The sequence below is a fragment of the Triticum urartu genome, chromosome 6, assembly GCF_003073215.2.
Source record: "Triticum urartu cultivar G1812 chromosome 6, Tu2.1, whole genome shotgun sequence".
NCBI lineage: Eukaryota > Viridiplantae > Streptophyta > Magnoliopsida > Poales > Poaceae > Triticum > Triticum urartu.
Genome location: NC_053027.1, coordinates 183,050,204 through 183,068,465, shown reverse-complemented (window position 1 = coordinate 183,068,465; position 18,262 = coordinate 183,050,204).

The window sequence follows — 18,262 nt, the reverse complement described above, 5'->3', positions numbered from 1 at the left end:
ATCCGTTGGGCTATTCCTGTAAGTGTCACAAACAACCCTAGAGTTCGTACTAGAATAACACCTTAAGACACAAATCAATCAAACCCCTAATGTCACCTAGATACTCCAATGTCACCTCAAGTATCTGTGGGTATGATTATACGATATACATCACACAATCTCAGATTCATCTATTCAACCAACACAAAGGACCTCAAAGAGTGCCCCAAAGTTCTACCGGAGAATCACGACGAAATCGTGTGCCAACCCCTATGCATAGGTTCATGGGCGGAACCCGCAAGTTGATCACCAAAACATACATCAAGTGAATCACGTGATATCCCATTGTCACCACAGATATGCACGGCAAGACATACATCAAGTGTTCTCAAATCTTTAAAGACTCGATCCGATAAGATAAACTCAAAGGGGAAACTCAATTCATTACAAGAGAGTAGAGGGGGAGGAGAAACATAAGATCCAACTATAATAGCAAAGCTCGCGATACATCAAGATCGTGCCAAATCAAGAACACGAGAGAGAGAGAGAGAGAGATCAAACACATAGCTACTGGTACATACCCTCAGCCCCGAGGGAGAACTACTCCCTCCTCATCATTGAGAGCACCGGGATGATGAAGATGGCCACCGGAGAGGGATTGCCCCCTCCGGCAGGGTGCCGGAACGGGTCTAGATTGGCTTTCGGTGGCTACGGAGGCTTCTGGCGGCGGAACTCCCGATCTATTGTGCTCTCGGATGTTTTTAGGGTATATGGAGATATATAGGCGGAAGAAATACGTCAGGGGGGGCATGAGGGGCCCACGAGGGTGGAGGGCATGCCCAGGGGGGTGGGCGTGCCCCCCTGCCTCGTGGCCTCCTTGCAGGTCCCCCGACGTGCACTCCAAGACTTCTAGGCTTCTTTCCTTCCAAAAATGAGTTCCATCAAGTTTCAGGTCAATTGGACTCCGTTTGATTTTCCTTTTCTTCGAAACCCTAAAACAGGGTAAAAACAGAAACTGACATTGGGCTCTGGGTTAATAGGTTAGTCCCAAAATGATATAAAAGTGTATAATAAAGCCCATAAACATTCAAAATAGTAGATAATATAGCATGGAGCAATCAAAAATTATAGATACGTTGGAGACGTATCAGCATCCCCAAGCTTAATTCCTACTCGGCCTCGAGTAGGTAAATGATAAAAGAAAGAATTTTTGATGTGGAATGCTAGTTGGCATAATTTCAATGTAATTCTTCTTAATTGTCGTATGAATATTCAGATCTGAAAGATTCAAGACAAAAGTTAATATTGACATAAAAATAATAATACTTCAAGCATACTAACTAAGCAATCATGTCTTCTCAAAATAACATGGCCAAAGAAAGTTATCCATACAAAATCATATAGTCTGGCTATGCTCTATCTTCACCACACAAAATATTTAAATCATGCACAACCCCGATGACAAGCCAAGCAATTGTTTCATACTTTTAATGTTCTCAAACTTTTTCAATCTTCACGCAATACATGAGCGTGACCCATGGACATAGCACTATAGGTGGAATAGAATGGTGGTTGTGGAGAAGACAAAAAGGGAGAAGATAGTCTCACATCAACTAGGCGTATCAACAGGCTATGGAGATGCCCATTAATAGATATCAATGTGAGTGAGTAGGGATTGCCATGCAACGGATGCACTAGAGCTATAAGTGTATGAAAGCTCAACAAAAGAAACTAGTGGGTGTGCATCCAACTCGCTTGCTCACGAAGACCTAGGGCATTTTGAGGAAGCCCATCATTGGAATATACAAGCCAAGTTCTATAGTGAAAGATTCCCACTAGTATATTAAAGTGAGAACATAGGAGACTCTCTATCATGAAGATCATGGTGCTACTTTGAAGCACAAGTGTGGTAAAAGGATAGTAGCATTGTCCCTTCTCTCTTTTTCTCTCATTTTTTTATTTTTTTATTTGGGCTTTTTCTCTTTTTTATGGCCTCTTTTCTTTTTTTATTTGGGCTTCTTTGGCCTCTTTTATTTATTTTTCGTCTGGAGTCTCATCCCGACTTGTGGGGGAATCATAGTCTCCATCATCCTTTCCTCACTGGGACAATGCTCTAATAATGATGATAATCACACTTTTATTTACTACAACTCAAGAATTACAACTCGATACTTAGAACAAGATATGAGTCTATATGAATGCCTCCGGCGGTGTACCGGGATGTGCTATGACTCATGAGTGACATGTATGAAAGAATTATGAATGGTGGCTTTGCCACAAATACGATGTCAACTACATGATCATGCTAAGCAATATGACAATGATGGAGTGTGTCATAATAAACGGAACGGTGGAAAGTTGCATGGAAATATATCTCGGAATGGCTATGGAAATGCCATAATAGGTAGGTATGGTGGCTGTTTTGAGGAAGGTATATGGTGGGTTTATGGTACCGGCAAAAGTTGCACGGTACTAGAGAGGCTAGCAATGGTGCAAGGGTGAGAGTGCGTATAATCCATGGACTCAACATTAGTCATAAAGAACTCACATACTTATTGCAAAAATCTACAAGTTATCAAAGCAAAGTATTATGCGCATGCTCCTAGGGGGATAGATTGGTAGGAAAAGACCATCGCTCGTCCCCGACTGCCACTCATAAGGAAGGCAATCAATAAATAAATCATGCTCCAACTTCATCACATAACGGTTCACCATACGTGCATGCTACGGGAATCACAAACTTCAACACAAGTATTTCTAAAATTCACAACTACTCAACTAGCATGACTCTAATATTACCATCCTCATATCTCAAAACAATCATCAAGTATCAAACTTCTCTTAGTATTCAACACACTCATAAGAGAATTTTATTATTAATCTTGTATACCTAGCATATTAGGATTTTAAGAAAATTACCATGCTATTTAAGACTCTCAAAATAATCTAAGTGAAGCATGAGAGTTCATCTATTTCTTCAAAATAAAACTATGACCATGCTCTAAAAGATATAAGTGAAGCACTAGAGCAAATGACAAACTACTCCGAAAGATATAAGTGAAGATCAATGAGTAGTTGAATAATTATTCAACTATGTGGAGACTCTCTAACATTTAATAATTTCAGATCTTGGTATTATATTCAAACATCAAGCAAAGAAAAATAAAATGACATTCTAAGAATAGCAAACATCATGTGAAGAAGCAAAAAGTTAGGATCAACCAATACTAACCGATAGTTGTTGAAGAAGAAAGGTGGGATGCCAACCGGGGAATCCCCAAGCTTAGACGCTTGAGACTTATTGAAATATTATCTCGGGATGCCTTGGGCATCCCAAAGCTTGAGCTTTTGTGTCTCCTTAATTCCTCTCATATCACGGTCTCCCTAAATCTCAGAAGCTTCATCCACACAAAACTCAACAAGGACTCATGAGATAAGTTAGTATAAACCATTGCCAAAACCTTATCATACTCTACTGTAGCAAATCCCTAAAATTATTATTCAACATTGCATACTAAATGCCTCTGCATATTTAATAGTCCTATCCTCAAATAGAATCATTAAAGAAGCAAACATATGCAAACAATGCAAACATAACAGCAATCTGCCTAAATAGGACAGTCTGTAAAGAATGCAGCAACATCCATACTTCCCTAGCTCCAAAAATTATGAAATAAAATTACCACTATAGTAAATTTATCAGAGCTTAATATTCAAAAGGTTTCAACATTTTATCACATTCTGAATTTTCTAGGGAATTATTGCAATAGCGGTAAACTTTATGTTTTCAAACAGCAACAAGTGGACTTCTAAAATAGGCATAGTAAAGACTATCAATGCCACTTTTATTGAAATAAAAGATGCAAAACATTGTTCTAAATAACAGTAAGCAAATTATAACAAAATAAATTGACGCTCCAAGCAAAACACATATCATGTGGCGAATAAAAATATAGCTCCAAGTAAAGTTACCGATGAACGAAGACAAAAGAGGGGATGCCTTCCGGGGCATCCCCAAGCTTAGGCTCTTGGCTATCCTTGAATATTACCTTGGGGTGACTTGGGCATCCCCAAGCTTAGGCTCTTGCCACTACTTATTCCATAGTCCATCGAATCCTTACCCAAAACTTGAAAACTTCACAACGCAAAACTTAACAGAAAACTCGTAAGCTCCGTTAGTATAAGAAAATAAATCACCACTTCAAGGTACTGTAATGAACTCATTCTTTATTTATATTGGTGTTAAACCTACTTTATTCCAACTTCTCTATGGTTTATAAACTATTTTACTAGCCATAGATTCATCAAAATAAGTAAACAACACATGAAAAACAGAATCTGTCAAAAACAGAACAGTCTGTAGTAATCTGGATCAAACGTATAATTATGGAAATCATAAAATTCGCAAATAAATTTCTGGACCTGAGGAATTTATCTATTAATCATATGCAAAAAGAATTAACTAAATAGAGCTCTCCAAATAAAAATGGCAGTAATTCTCGTGAGCACTAAAGTTTCTGTTTTTTACAGCATGATCATAAAGACTTCACCCAAGTCTTCCCAAAGGTTCTACTTGGCACAAACACTAATTAAAAGCATAAAACCACATATAAACAGAGGATAGATGAATTATTTATTACTAAACAGGAACAAAAGGCAAGGAACAAAAATAAAGTTGGGTTGCCTCCCAACAAGCGATATCGTTTAATGCCCCTAGATAGGCATGATGATTTCAATGATGCTCACATAAAAGATAGGAATTGAAATATAAAGAGAGCATCATGAAGAATATGACTAGCACATTTAAGTCTAACACACTTAATATGCATAGGGATTTTGTGAGCAAACAACTTGTGGGAACAAGAATCAACTTGCATAGGAAGGTAAAACAAGCATAACTTCAAAACTTTAAGCACATAGAGAGGAAACTTGATATTATTGCAATTCCTACAAGCATATATTCCTACCTCATAATAATTTTCAGTAGCATCATGAATGAATTCAACAATATAACCAGAACCTAAAGCATTCTTTTCATGATCTATAAGCATAGAAATTTTATTACTCTCCACATAAGCACAGTTCTTCTCAGCAATAGTAGTGGGAGCAAACTCAACGAAATAACTATCATGGGATTGAAAATTGAAATCAAGATGACAAGTTTCATTGTTATCATTACTCTTTAAAGCATACGTGTCATCACAATAATCATCATATATAGGAGGCATGCTTTCATCATAATAAATTTGCTCATCAAAACATGGGGGGCAAAAAATATCGTCTTCATCAAACATAGCTTCCCCAAGCTTGTGGCTTTGCATATCATTAGCATCATGGATATTCAAGGAATTGATACTAACAACATTGCAATCATGCTCATCATTCAAATATTTAGTGCCAAACATTTTATAGATTTCTTCTTCTAGCACTTGAGCATAGTTTTCCTTTCCATCATACTCACGAAAGATATTAAAAAGGTGAAGCATATGAGACAAACTCAATTCCATTTTTATAGTTTTCTTTTATAAACTAAACTAGTGATAAAACAAGAAACTAACAGACTCGATTGCAAGATCTAAAGATATACCTTCAAGTGCTAACCTCCCCGGCAATGGCGCCATAAAAGAGCTTGATGTCTACTACACAACCTTCTTCTTGTAGACGTTGTTGGGCCTCCAAGTGCAGAGGTTTGTAGGACAGTAGCAAATTTCCCTCAAGTGGATGACCTAAGGTTTATCAATCCGTGGAGGCGTAGGATGAAGATGGTCTCTCTCAAGCAACCCTGCAACCAAATAACAAAGAGTCTCTTGTGTCCCCAACACACCCAATAAAATGGTAAATTGTATAGGTGCACTAGTTCGGCGAAGAGATGGTGAAACAAGTGGTATATGGATAGTAGATAAAGGTATTTGTAATCTGAAATAATAAAAACAGCAAGGTAACTAATGATAAAAGTGAGCGTAAACGGTATTGCAATGCGTGGAAATAAGGCCTAGGGTTCATACTTTCGCTAGTGTAAGTTCCCTCAACAATAATAACATAGTTGGATCATATAACTATCCCTCAACATGCAACAAAGAGTCACTCCAAAGTCACTAATAGCGGAGAACAAACGAAGAGATTATGGTAGGGTACGAAACCACCTCAAAGTTATTCTTTCCAATCAATCCGTTGGGCTATTCCTATAAGTGTCACAAACAACGCTAGAGTTCGTACTAGAATAACACCTTAAGACACAAATCAATCAAAACCCTAATGTCACCTAGATACTCCAATGTCACCTCAAGTATCCGTGGGTATGATTATACGATATGCATCACACAATCTCAGATTCATCTATTCAACCAACACAAAGGACCTCAAAGAGTGCCCCAAAGTTCTACCGGAGAATCACGACGAAAACGTGTGCCAACCCCTATGCATAGGTTCATGGGCGGAACCCGCAAGTTGATCACCAAAACATACATCAAGTGAATCACGTGATATCCCATTGTCACCACAGATACGCACGGCAAGACATACATCAAGTGTTCTCAAATCTTTAAAGACTCGACCCGATAAGATAACCTCCAAGGGGAAACTCAATTCATTACAAGAGAGTAGAGGGGGAGGAGAAACATAAGATCCAACTATAATAGCAAAGCTCGCGATACATCAAGATCGTGCCAAATCAAGAACACGAGAGAGAGAGAGATCAAACACATAGCTACTGGTACATACCCTCAGCCCCGAGGGAGAACTACTCCCTCCTTGTCATGGAGAGCACTACGATGATGAAGATGGCCACCGGAGAGGGATTGCCCCCTCCGGCAGGGTGCCGAAACGGGTCTAGATTGGCTTTCGGTGGCTACGGAGGCTTCTGGCGGTGGAACTCCTGATCTATTGTGCTCTCGGATGTTTTTAGGGTATATGGAGATATATAGGCAGAAGAAATATGTCAGGGGGACCACGAGGGGCCCACGAGGGTGGAGGGCGCGCCCAGGGGGGTGGGCACGCCCCCCTGCCTCGTGGCCTCCTCGCAGGTCCCCCGACGTGCACTCCAAGTCTTCTGGGCTTCTTTCCTTCCAAAAATGAGTTTCGTGAAGTTTCAGGTCAATTGGACTCCGTTTGATTTTCCTTTTCTTCGAAACCCTAAAACAAGGTAAAAACAGAAACTGGCACTGGGCTCTGTGTTAATAGATTAGTCCCAAAATGATATAAAAGTGTATAATAAAGCCCATAAACATTCAAAATAGTAGATAATATAGCATGGAGCAATCAAAAATTATAGATACGTTGGAGACGTATCAGAACCCACAAGAAAAAATACTTATTGGTCATGGTGGATAAATTCACCATATGGATAGATGCCAAACGTGTTAAAACAGCCGAATCCGGACCGGTGATAGACTTTATATACGGGGTTGTACACCGTTATGGCGTCCCCCACAGCATCATCACTGACAATGGCACAAACTTCACGGCCGACGAGGTAAAACTCTGGTGCAGCAAAATGGGCATCAAGCTCGATTATGCTTCAGTCTATCACCCACAAACCAACGGTCAAGTCGAGCGAGCAAACGGTCTTATAATGAGAGGCATTAGACCCAGATTAGTGCATTCCTTAACAGAGTCTGACACGCACTGGGTAGAGGAGCTCGACTCCGTACTCTGGGGGCTGCGGACCACGCCAAATCGTAGTACCGGATATACACCGTTCTTTATGGTGTACGACGCAGAGGCAGTCTTGCCCTGTGACATAATTCATGACTCACCTCAAGTGCGCATGTACGAAGAAAGAGAAGCCGAGCTCGATCGGCAGGACAGTCTGGACACCTTGGAGGAGGAGCGCGATGTAGCCAAAGCCCATTCCGCATTTTATCAGCAACAGGCTCGCAGATACCAAAGCAGAGAAGTACGGGACAAAACTTATAACGTTGGCGAACTAGTTCTACGCCTGCCGGGTAAGAAAAAGAAGAAGCTCGAGCCCAAATGGTAAGGTCCCTTCATTATTGACCAAGTTCTGACCGGTGGAGCGTACCGACCGCGAGATGCATCGACTTTTCGACTCGAGCCGAACCCATGGAACGCGGCCAGGCTCCGAAGATTCTACGCCTAGCACCGGACTCTATGTTAGTCCCCTCCCTTTGTCCATTTTCTGCATATACATCATCTGTCTTTTTTCCCTTTCTTTCTTTCTTTCTCTTATTATTTCTCTAGGCCTTCAAGGGTCACCTTGTGCCTCGCTTGTACATTATAGATGCGCTAGCCGCACTCTTCATATCTGGGGGCTTCTCACAGAAGCTTAAATTATTTATCTAGGCCTCACGCCCAACACATGTGTTATACTTCCGCATGTACCTTTTTTCACCATTATATGCATCATTATGACTTAAGTTTTGGCCAAGCTGGGTTGCCTGGCTCTTGTATTTATGCCCTACGTTCCCGTTAATTCGGCTAGGGCATAAGGGGAGCACCTCTACGATTGTTACTGCCGGGTCAGCCGGATGTGTACCTCAGACTGGGTGAAGCCGAAAGCTAGCGTTCTTAAGGGAATATTCGGTCGGTGAACAAAAGATGATTTTTATTTATTGTCCATATCTGCCCCAAATGCTTTTTCTGCGTTTCTTATCACAGTCTGGACATGCACTTTAGGGCATGCTTACCCAGGGAAAGGAACCCTTAACGGAACTATTCTCCCTGGAAGATGTTTCTTACTACCCATGTAATATAACATAACTAGTTGGGCACTTGTCTGATAAAGTACTAATGACCCCTACGCCTGGTCTCCATGCATACCCCGGTTTTATATAACTGAGCGGGTATTCAGATTCACTCCGGACTATCGGGCCCGGAGGTTGAAGCAAAAAGGTCCGCAACGACAAATGATCTACAATCCGGCTAGAAGGCATTATACATGTCACTTTAATTACATAGTCATGTGGACTGACTAAATTCCTCCTCTATACCATCCAACAGGCGGTCCAGCTTACAATCCTGTTGAGAATACTTTGCTGCTAATTCTACTTGCCCATAAACTAAGCTAATGGGGATCTCTTTTCCGTCGGGCCCCATAGGTCTGACCTCAGCCATGTGATTTGGGTCTGCCTTGGTATACCGCGTCTTCACCATGGCCCAGGCTTCTCTGGCACCCTGTCGGCATGCTGATATCTTCCATAAATAGAAGCGCCACTGTGCTCCCTTCAGCTTCTCCGCAAGCTCTGCAACGCCTTCTGGCAGGGAGATGGACGGCCACAAGGCCTGGGCAACGCCCTGCATCACCTGCCGAACTTGTTCGTGCAGATGTGACAGCTCGGACAGAAGATCACCTGCAGACCCGGGCGTTTCCTCCGCGGGATGACCCGTCAGCATACCTACAGACATAACGCTGTTAGATAGCTTCTTCGCCGAACTCCTTTAAAAAGGATTCGTTCAAACACTTACTGAAAATGCCGCGCCGAAGCCGCTTATTCTCCTTCTCGGAGTCCGCAAGCTGGCCCCGAACGTCTTTTAGTTCCACGTTCATCTTAATGTTGGCGTCTTGGAGATTATTTTTCTCCAGCATAACCTTAGTCAGCACACGTTTGCCAGCCTCTAGCTGTCGCATAACATGCTGGTCCCCCGGACTTTCTCCGGACTCATCTGCAAAATCAATTGTTAGATCTGCAGACACGCCGCACACTATATGGTAACCACCATTCTTTAAAGTAAATGTTATCAGTGATAGGCTTTTTCTGTTCCTGCAATGCGGCAAGAGCGCCCCCCAGTTGGGTCTTGCATTCCTCCAGCTCCTGGGACAGCCTAGTATTCTTCTCTGTAAGAACCTGCACATTAAAGATGATCCTTAAATCAATTCTGCTAACTGTTTCAAGTCTCATGGGCTACTGATACATATAAATCCTCAGATTTACTCACCCGTACATCCTTTACATACTGATCCGTGGCTCTGGCTAGACCATCTTGAGTAGCACGGAGGTACGCCTCTCCAGAATTGAAGGCGTCGAACGCCTCTGGTGAGAAACAAGCATCGCGGAGTACGGCCCGGCGGCGCCTATGATTCATGGCGCTTTCCACTTCTGTGTTTGTAGCAGATAATCTATCCGCATCCTCTGTAGGGGGATTATCCGGCGCCTGCCCCATATCGCCTTCCACCTCCATGTCCGGTCCTGGCGCCCGACTGGTGGAAGCTTGATTGGCAGCATCGCCGGACATATTCCGGCGAGCGTTCTTTCTGTTAAAGAAATGCGGGTGTCATTACATTTTGAGAAAGGCGACAACCACGGAGCGGGTTTTTCCTCTACCTTCGCACCGGCGTCTCCGTCCTGACCGCCTTCCTTTTTGGCCTACCCAGCCTCGGTACCTCTTGTTGGCGAGTTGCTGCGGGTTCGGCAGGGCGTCCCGAATGCCTTTCCTATAAAAGATGCCATGTGTATATGGTGGGTGAAGTGCCTAAAAGGGGATCCTAGTTTTGGAGTTGGGACTTTTTGATTTTTCTTACCTGCGACGCAGGGAGCAGTCCGGGATAGTCGGCCGTAATGGCCACCAGGGCATCGTCGCAGCTTAACTGGTAGAACTGCCGGTCTATCAGTTCCACAGAGATAATCGGATCTTCTTCAAGTCCGGAATCGAGGGCACGGTCAGGGTCCTCTGGTTGTGGAGAAGGGCTGCTGACCTCCTTTATGGCTTTTCGCAGTTCCTGCCGCAAAGTGGCAAGGTGAATACTTACGATTAAGAATGCGGGTAAAATGGGGGCAGGGAGATATAACTTACCCAGCTTGGAGGACTGTACATGGAGAATCCATCCCGTGGCTTAATGCGGGTGAACTCCTCTTCCTCACCCTTGAACAGTTCGGGCAGAATTTTCGCTAGAGCGGCAGCATTGTCCGGACCCTTACGCCCACAACGGGTGGCGTCATCTGCCCCGTTATAACACCACAAGGGGTACCCACGATATTGAAGTGGCTGCACTCCCCGGATTATGCAAATCGACATAACTTCGATTATTGTCAATCCTGATCGAGCCAGTGCTTTGATCCGGTTCATCAGATAAAGGACTTCTCCGTTGTATTCCGCCTGGGGGCTCCATGGGCGCCAACTTCGGTGCTTCTTCAAAGGAGCATTGTTGAACTCAAGAACACCCCGCCGAATAGGGTCCGGAAGGGGGACGTCCTCCATATAAGACCATTCTGACGGCCAGTCTTCGGACGGATTCTTTGGGGTACCGGACATGTATCCAGTATCGGCAATGCGCCATATTTTGGCTCCGCCCACTTGATAAAGTGATTCCCTTTGTGTGCGAGGGACAAGGCAGAATAGCCTTTTCCACAGCTCGAAGTGAGCCTCGCAGCCTAGGAACAACTCGCAGAGAGCAACATAGCCGGCGATATGTAGAATGGAGGCAGGGGTGAGATTGTGTAATTGGAGGCCGTAGAACTCCAGGAGCCCGCGGAGGAACGGATGAATTGGAAATCCAAGTTCCCTTAGTAAGTAAGGAACAAGGCAGACCCGTTCCCCCATGGAGGGACAAGGAAAGTTCTCCGCTTGCGCCCCACCATTGTAGGTGGCAAGCTCGGCTCGAACGGGCACCATATACGCCGGAGGGAGAAATCCCTTAGTCTGCAGCTCGACTAATCGACTATGCGGGACTGAACACCTCTCTCAATCACCGGGCTTAGGGTTACGTGGGCGGGAGGAGGAGCTGCGGAGGTCGACCATGCTGGAATGGATCTTTCCGAAACACGCTCTGATGAACTCTCGCTGGGGGAGGATGGTATGGATCGGATCTAAGCATCCCAATTCCTTTAATAGACAATTTATTTATCTGGCTAGGGGGTGAAGGTAAAAATGCCCTGGCGCCTCGTATTCGCTTGATGCGTGGGAGAAAGCCCTTATTGGGCACAGAAGCCAAGAGGTTCAACATTTATGGAGCCGGACACTGCTTACGAACACTTGAAAGTTGGAGAAGAACCCGCCTTGCAATGCCGAAGACAACACTGCGTGCCAGACTCATCGTCATTGAAGCCTGGTTCGGGGGCTACTGAGGGAGTCCTGGATTAGGGGGTCTCCGGACAGCCGGACTATATCCTTTGGCCGGACTGTTAGACTATGAAGATACAAGATTGAAGACTTCGTCTCGTGTCCGGATGGGACTCTACTTGGCGTGGAAGGCAAGCTAGGCAGTAGGGATATGTATATCTCCTCCTTTGTAACCAACCTTGTGTAACCCTAGCCCTCTCCAGTGTCTATATAAACCGGAGGGTTTTAGTCCGTAGGACAATACAGTCATACCATAGGCTAGCTTCTAGGGTTTAGCCTCTCTGATCTCGTGGTAGATCTACTCTTGTACTACCCATATCATCAATATTAATCAAGCAGGACGTAGGGTTTTACCTCCATCAAGAGGGCCCGAACCTGGGTAAAACTTCGTGTCCCCTGCCTTCTGTTACCATCCGCCTAGACGCACATTTCGGGACCCCCTACCCGAGATCCGCCGGTTTTGACACCGACAGTACCCGATACAATCCAAAACATTTCTGGTGTCTGAATACTATCATCCAATATATCAATCTTTACCTCTCGACCATTTCAAGACTCCTCATCATGTACGTGATTTCATCCAGGACTTTGAACAACGTTCGCTCACCAAATCACAATAACTCATAATACAAATCATCATCGAACGTTAAGCGTGCGGACCCTATGGGTTCGAGAACTATGTAGACATGACCGAGACACCTCTCCGGTCAATAACCAACAGCGGAACCTGGATGCTCATATTGGTTCCTACATATTCTATGAAGATCTTTATCGGTCAAACCGCAATGACAACATACTTCATTCCCTTTGTCATCGGTATGTTACTTGCCCGAGATTCGATCGTCAGTATCTTCATACCTAGTTCAATCTCGTTACTGACAAGTCTCTTTACTTGTTTCGTAATGCATCATCCCCCAACTAACTCATTAGTCACTTTGCTTGCAAGGCTTATCATGATGTGCATTGCCGAGAGGTCCCAGAGATACCTCTCCGATACTCCGAGTGACAAATCCTATTCTCGATCTATGCCAACCCAACAAACACCTTCGGAGATACCTGTAGAGAATCTTTACAATCACCCATTTACATTGTGATGTTTGATAGCACACAAGGCATTCCTCCGGTATTCGGGAGTTGCATAATCTCATAGTCAAAAGAATATGTATAAGTCATGAAGAAAGCAATAGCAATAAAACTTAACGATCATTATGCTAAGCTAACGGATGGGTCTTGCCCATCACATCATTCTCCTAATGATGCGATCCCATTTATCAAATGACAACACATGTCTATGGTTAGGAAACTTAACCATCTTTGATTAACGAGCTAGTCTAGTAGAGGCATACTAGTGACACTATGTTTTGTGTATGTATCCACACATGTATCAAGTTTTCGGTTAATACAATTCTAGCATGAATAATAAACATTTATCATGATATAAGGAAATATAAATAACAACTTTATTATTGCCTCTGGTGCATATTTCCTTCAGTAAGAAATACACCCAAGCACCGGTCCACCCACCTATCAAATTATCAACGTAGCGAACGCGAATCAAACAAACATGATGAAAGTGACTAGATGAAATTCCCGTGTGTTCTCAAGAACGTTTTGCTTATTATAAGAGACCGTTCCGGCCTGTCTTTTGCTACAAAAAGGATTGGGCTACCTTAATACACCTTTGTTACCGTTACGACTTGTTGCTTGTTACAAATTACCTTGCTATCAAACTATCTGTTACCGATAATTTCAGTGCCCGCAGACAATATCTTGCTGAAAATCGCTTGTCATTTCCTTCTGCTCCACGTTGGGTTTGCCACTCTTACTTATCAAAAGGACTATGATTGGCCACCTATACTTGTGGGTCATCATGCGCAAATCACCGAGCAAGTAAGTAGTTATATGTGTTGGCCATTTGGTCAGATATGCAAATTGTTGGCTGGAGCTATTACAATTGTTAGTCATTTGGCCCAATATGCTCTACGCGTTGGTCATTTGGCCGAATTGGATATGCAACTTTTGGACAATGTTTTTCTTTCTAGCCTTCCTGTGCGTGCAATTTGTTCTTGAAGTTGGATAATAGGAACTTTGTTGTCATGCGTTATTGGATGAAGTTGAGAATTTATTCAGTGCCAATTCCGCCAAGACCATCGATGTCAGCATCGAGGAAGAAACAGGTGATCCAACCGACCCAACAAAAGAGCCACCCAGGAAGGTTACAAGATGGTTCCTTGAAAAGAAGAGGAGGATTAGGAGAAGTGAGAAGGGGTGGCGGCCAAGATGATGGAGAGGTTCAAGGATATCTTTGTGAAGAAGTAGGAGGCATGTGTCAAGCGATCCGGCGTTAAGGATTCATGTAAGGATAAGAAGTTTAACATATTGATAGTTGAGACTAATAAAAAGGCAAAGCTCGAAGTGAACATGGCCAAGCTCAAAGAGAAGAAGGTTAGATCGCAGCTGCTTCAAAGGATCCAAAGATGTTGACCTTGAAGATGGAGGAGTTGATCGGTGATGCAAGGATGATCGTGCAAGCCACGCATCTTAGGATGTTGAAGTACTTGAAGGGTAAGATGGAGATGGCGGAGAAGGAGACGACGGCAGGATGATTGTGCAGGCTTAGATAGTTGGTCCGGCAGGGCAAGAATTCATTTTTTCAGGGACTACCGGACTAAGATACTTTTTGGATTGGGCATGTAAAAACTATGCATACTTGCCTCTTTTCTGTTGTGGTCGGGAGCGATTCATTTGAATTTCAAATTGGTTGGACCTGGGCGGATGTTTAAGGGGTGCGTTTGACGGCTATCTCATGTATCTCATGTATTCATGTCAATGGTTTGATTGCATTGGGATTTGTCAGCGTTCTGGGAATGGGGGTACCCAGATCTGCCTACCTGCCTGCGGCCCATGGCGTGGCCCCCTCGACGTCCTGGTACGGCCTAGTGGCAAGACCTCCAAGACAAGACCCTCGCGAGGGACCTGGCCTCGCGAGGCGGACGACGCCAAGACCTCCCAAGGGGGGCAGCCTCCCCATGGTGTCTCCCAAGGAGCGGAGATTTCTATGCAGGTACCCAACCTCATGAGGCCGCGATGACGTGAGCCATGCCGACCAAGGCCAGGCGGGCGCCAGTGGGCACAGGGAAGACAGTTTCCGCTTTCTGTGCTGAGGGAGCAAGGACAAGCGCGGGTTCCCAAGGAATCCCCAAAGGTTTCCATTCCGGTGCAACAAGACCAAGACCCCGAGCTTCGCAGGACAGATGTCATCGTCGAGCCCACCGCAGCATCACGACCAGAAGCTTTGCAGGCAAAGACCACCTTTCGTCAGGATTAGATGTACTTCTTTTCCCCTTTTGAATCGGGCACTGTGGGATCCCATCCCGCCTAAGTTTTGAGGGAAGAGAACCAAGGCCACTATAAATATAGGTTAGCCACCGCCATAGAAGGGGTTGATCCTTTCCACCCTCACCACCATAGCCCTCACGAGGCTGTTCATCCACTTTACTTGTTCATCCTCATCCCCTCGTGAGGCCAGTCCACTGATAACCCACAAGTATAGGGGATCGCAACAGTTTTCGAGGGTAGAGTATTCAACCCAAATTTATTGATTCGACACAAGGGGAGCCAAAGAATATTCTCAAGTATTAGCAGCTGAGTTGTCAATTCAACCACACCTGGAAACTTAATATCTGCAGCAAAGTGTTTAGTAGCAGAGTAATATGATAGTAGTGGTAATGATAGCAAAAGTAATGGTAGCAAAAGTAATGTTTTTGGTATTTTGTAGTGATGATAACAATAGCAACGGAAAAGTAAATAAGCGAAGAACAATATATGGAAAGCTCATAGGCAATGGATCGGTGATAGAGAATTATGCCGGATGTGGTTCATCATGCAACAGTCATAACCTAGGGTGACATAGAACTAGCTCCAGTTCATCAATGTAATGTAGGCATGTATTCCGAACATAGTCATACATGCTTATGGAAAAGAACTTGCATGACATCTTTTGTCCTACCATCCCGTGGCAGCGGGGTCCTAGCGGAAACTAAGGGATATTAAGGCCTCCTTTTAATAGAGTACCGGACCAAAGCATTAACACATAGTGAATACATGAACTCCTCAAACTAAAGTCATCACCGGGAGTGGTCCCGATTATTGTCACTTCAGGGTTGCCAGATCATAACACATAGTAGGTGACTATAGACTTGCAAGATAGGATCAAGAACTCACATATATTCATGAAAACATAATAGGTTCAGATCTGAAATCATGGCACTCGGGCCCTAGTGACAAGCATTAAGCATAGCAAAGTCATAACAACATCAATCTCAGAACATAGTGGATACTAGGGATCAAACCCTAACAAAACTAACTTGATTACATGATAAATCTCATCCAACCCATCATCGTCCAGCAAGCCTACGATGGAATTACTCATGCACGACAGTGAGCATCGTGAAATTGGTGATGGAGGATGGTTGATGATGACGATGGCAATGGATTCCCCTCTATGGAGCCCCGAACGGACTCCAGACCAGCCCTCCTGAGAGTGTTTAGGGCTTGGCGGCGGCTCCGTATCGTAAAATGTGATGAATCTTTCTCCCTGATTTTTTCTCCCCGAACACGAATATATAGAGTTGGAGTCGAGGTCGGAGGAGCTCTAGGGGGCCCACGAGGTAGGGAGCACGCCCCCACCCTCGTGGCTAGGGTGTGGGGCCGCTGGCCTTGATCTTTTGCCAGTATTTTTTATTATTTCCAAAAATACGCTCCGTGGAGTTTCAGGTCATTCCGAGAACTTTTGTTTCTGCACATAAATGACACCATGTCAATTCTGCTGAAAACATCGTCAGTCCGGGTTAGTTCCATTCAAATCATGCAAGTTAGAGTCCAAAACAAGGGCAAAAGTGTTTGGAAAAGTAGATACGATGGAGATGTATCAACTCCCCCAAGCTTAAACCTTTGCTTGTCCGAAAGCAATTCAGTTGACAGACTAAAAGTGATAAAGAAAAACTTTTACAAACTCTGTTTGCTCTTGTTGTTGTAAATATGTAAAGCCAGCAATCAAGTTTCAGCAAAGATTATAAACTAACCATATTAACAATAACGCTTAGGTCACATGTTTACTCATATCAATGGCATAATCAACTAGCGACCAATAATAATAAATCTCGGATGATAACACTTTCTCAAAACAATCATAATATGATATAACAAGATGGTTTCTCGCTAGCCCTTTCTGAGACCGCAAAACATAAATGCAGAGCACCTTTAAAGATCAAGGACTGACTAGACATTGTAATTCTTGGTAAAAGAGATCCAGTAAAGTCATACTCAATGTAGACTAACAGTAATGAATGCAAATGACAGTGGTGCTCTCCAACTGGTGCTTTTTAATAAGAGGAGGATGACTCAACATAAAAGTAAATAGATAGGCCCTTCGCAGTGGGAAGCAGGGATTTGTAGAGGTGCCAGAGCTCGGTTTTTAAAATAGAGATGAATAATATTTTGAGCGGTATACTTTCATTGTCAACATAACAACCAAGAGATGGCGATATCTTCCATGCTACACACATTACAGGCAGTTCCCAAACAGAATGGTAAAGTTTATACTCCCCCTCCACCAACAAGCATCAATCCATGGCTTGCTCGAAACAACGAGTGCCTCCAACTAACAAGAGTCCCAGGGGGAGTTTTGTTTGCAATAATTATGATTTGATTTGCATAAAGCATGGGACTCGGCATCCCGGTGACCAGCCACTTTCTCGTGAGTGATGAGTGGAGTCCACTCCTCTTGAGAATAACCCGCCTAACATGGAAGATACGGACAACCCTAGTTGATACATGAGCTATTCGAGCATACATAACAGGATATTTATTTGAAGGTTTAGAGTTCGGCACACACAAATTTACTTGGAACGGCAGGTAGATACCGTATATAGGTAGGTATGGTGGACTCATATGGAATAACTTTGGGGTTTATGGGATTGGATGCACAAGCAGTATTCCTGCTTAGTACAAGTGAAGGCTAGAAAAATACTGGGAAGTGACCAGCTAGAGAGCGACAACAGTCATGAACATGCATTAAAATTAATCAACACCGAATGCAAGCATGAGTAGGATATAATGCACCATGAACATAAATATCGTAGAGGCTATGTTGATTTTGTTTCAACTACATGAGTGAACATGTGCCAAGTCAAGTCACTCGAATCGTTCAAAAGAGGATACCACCCTATCATACCACATCACAACCATTTTAATAGCATGTTGGCAC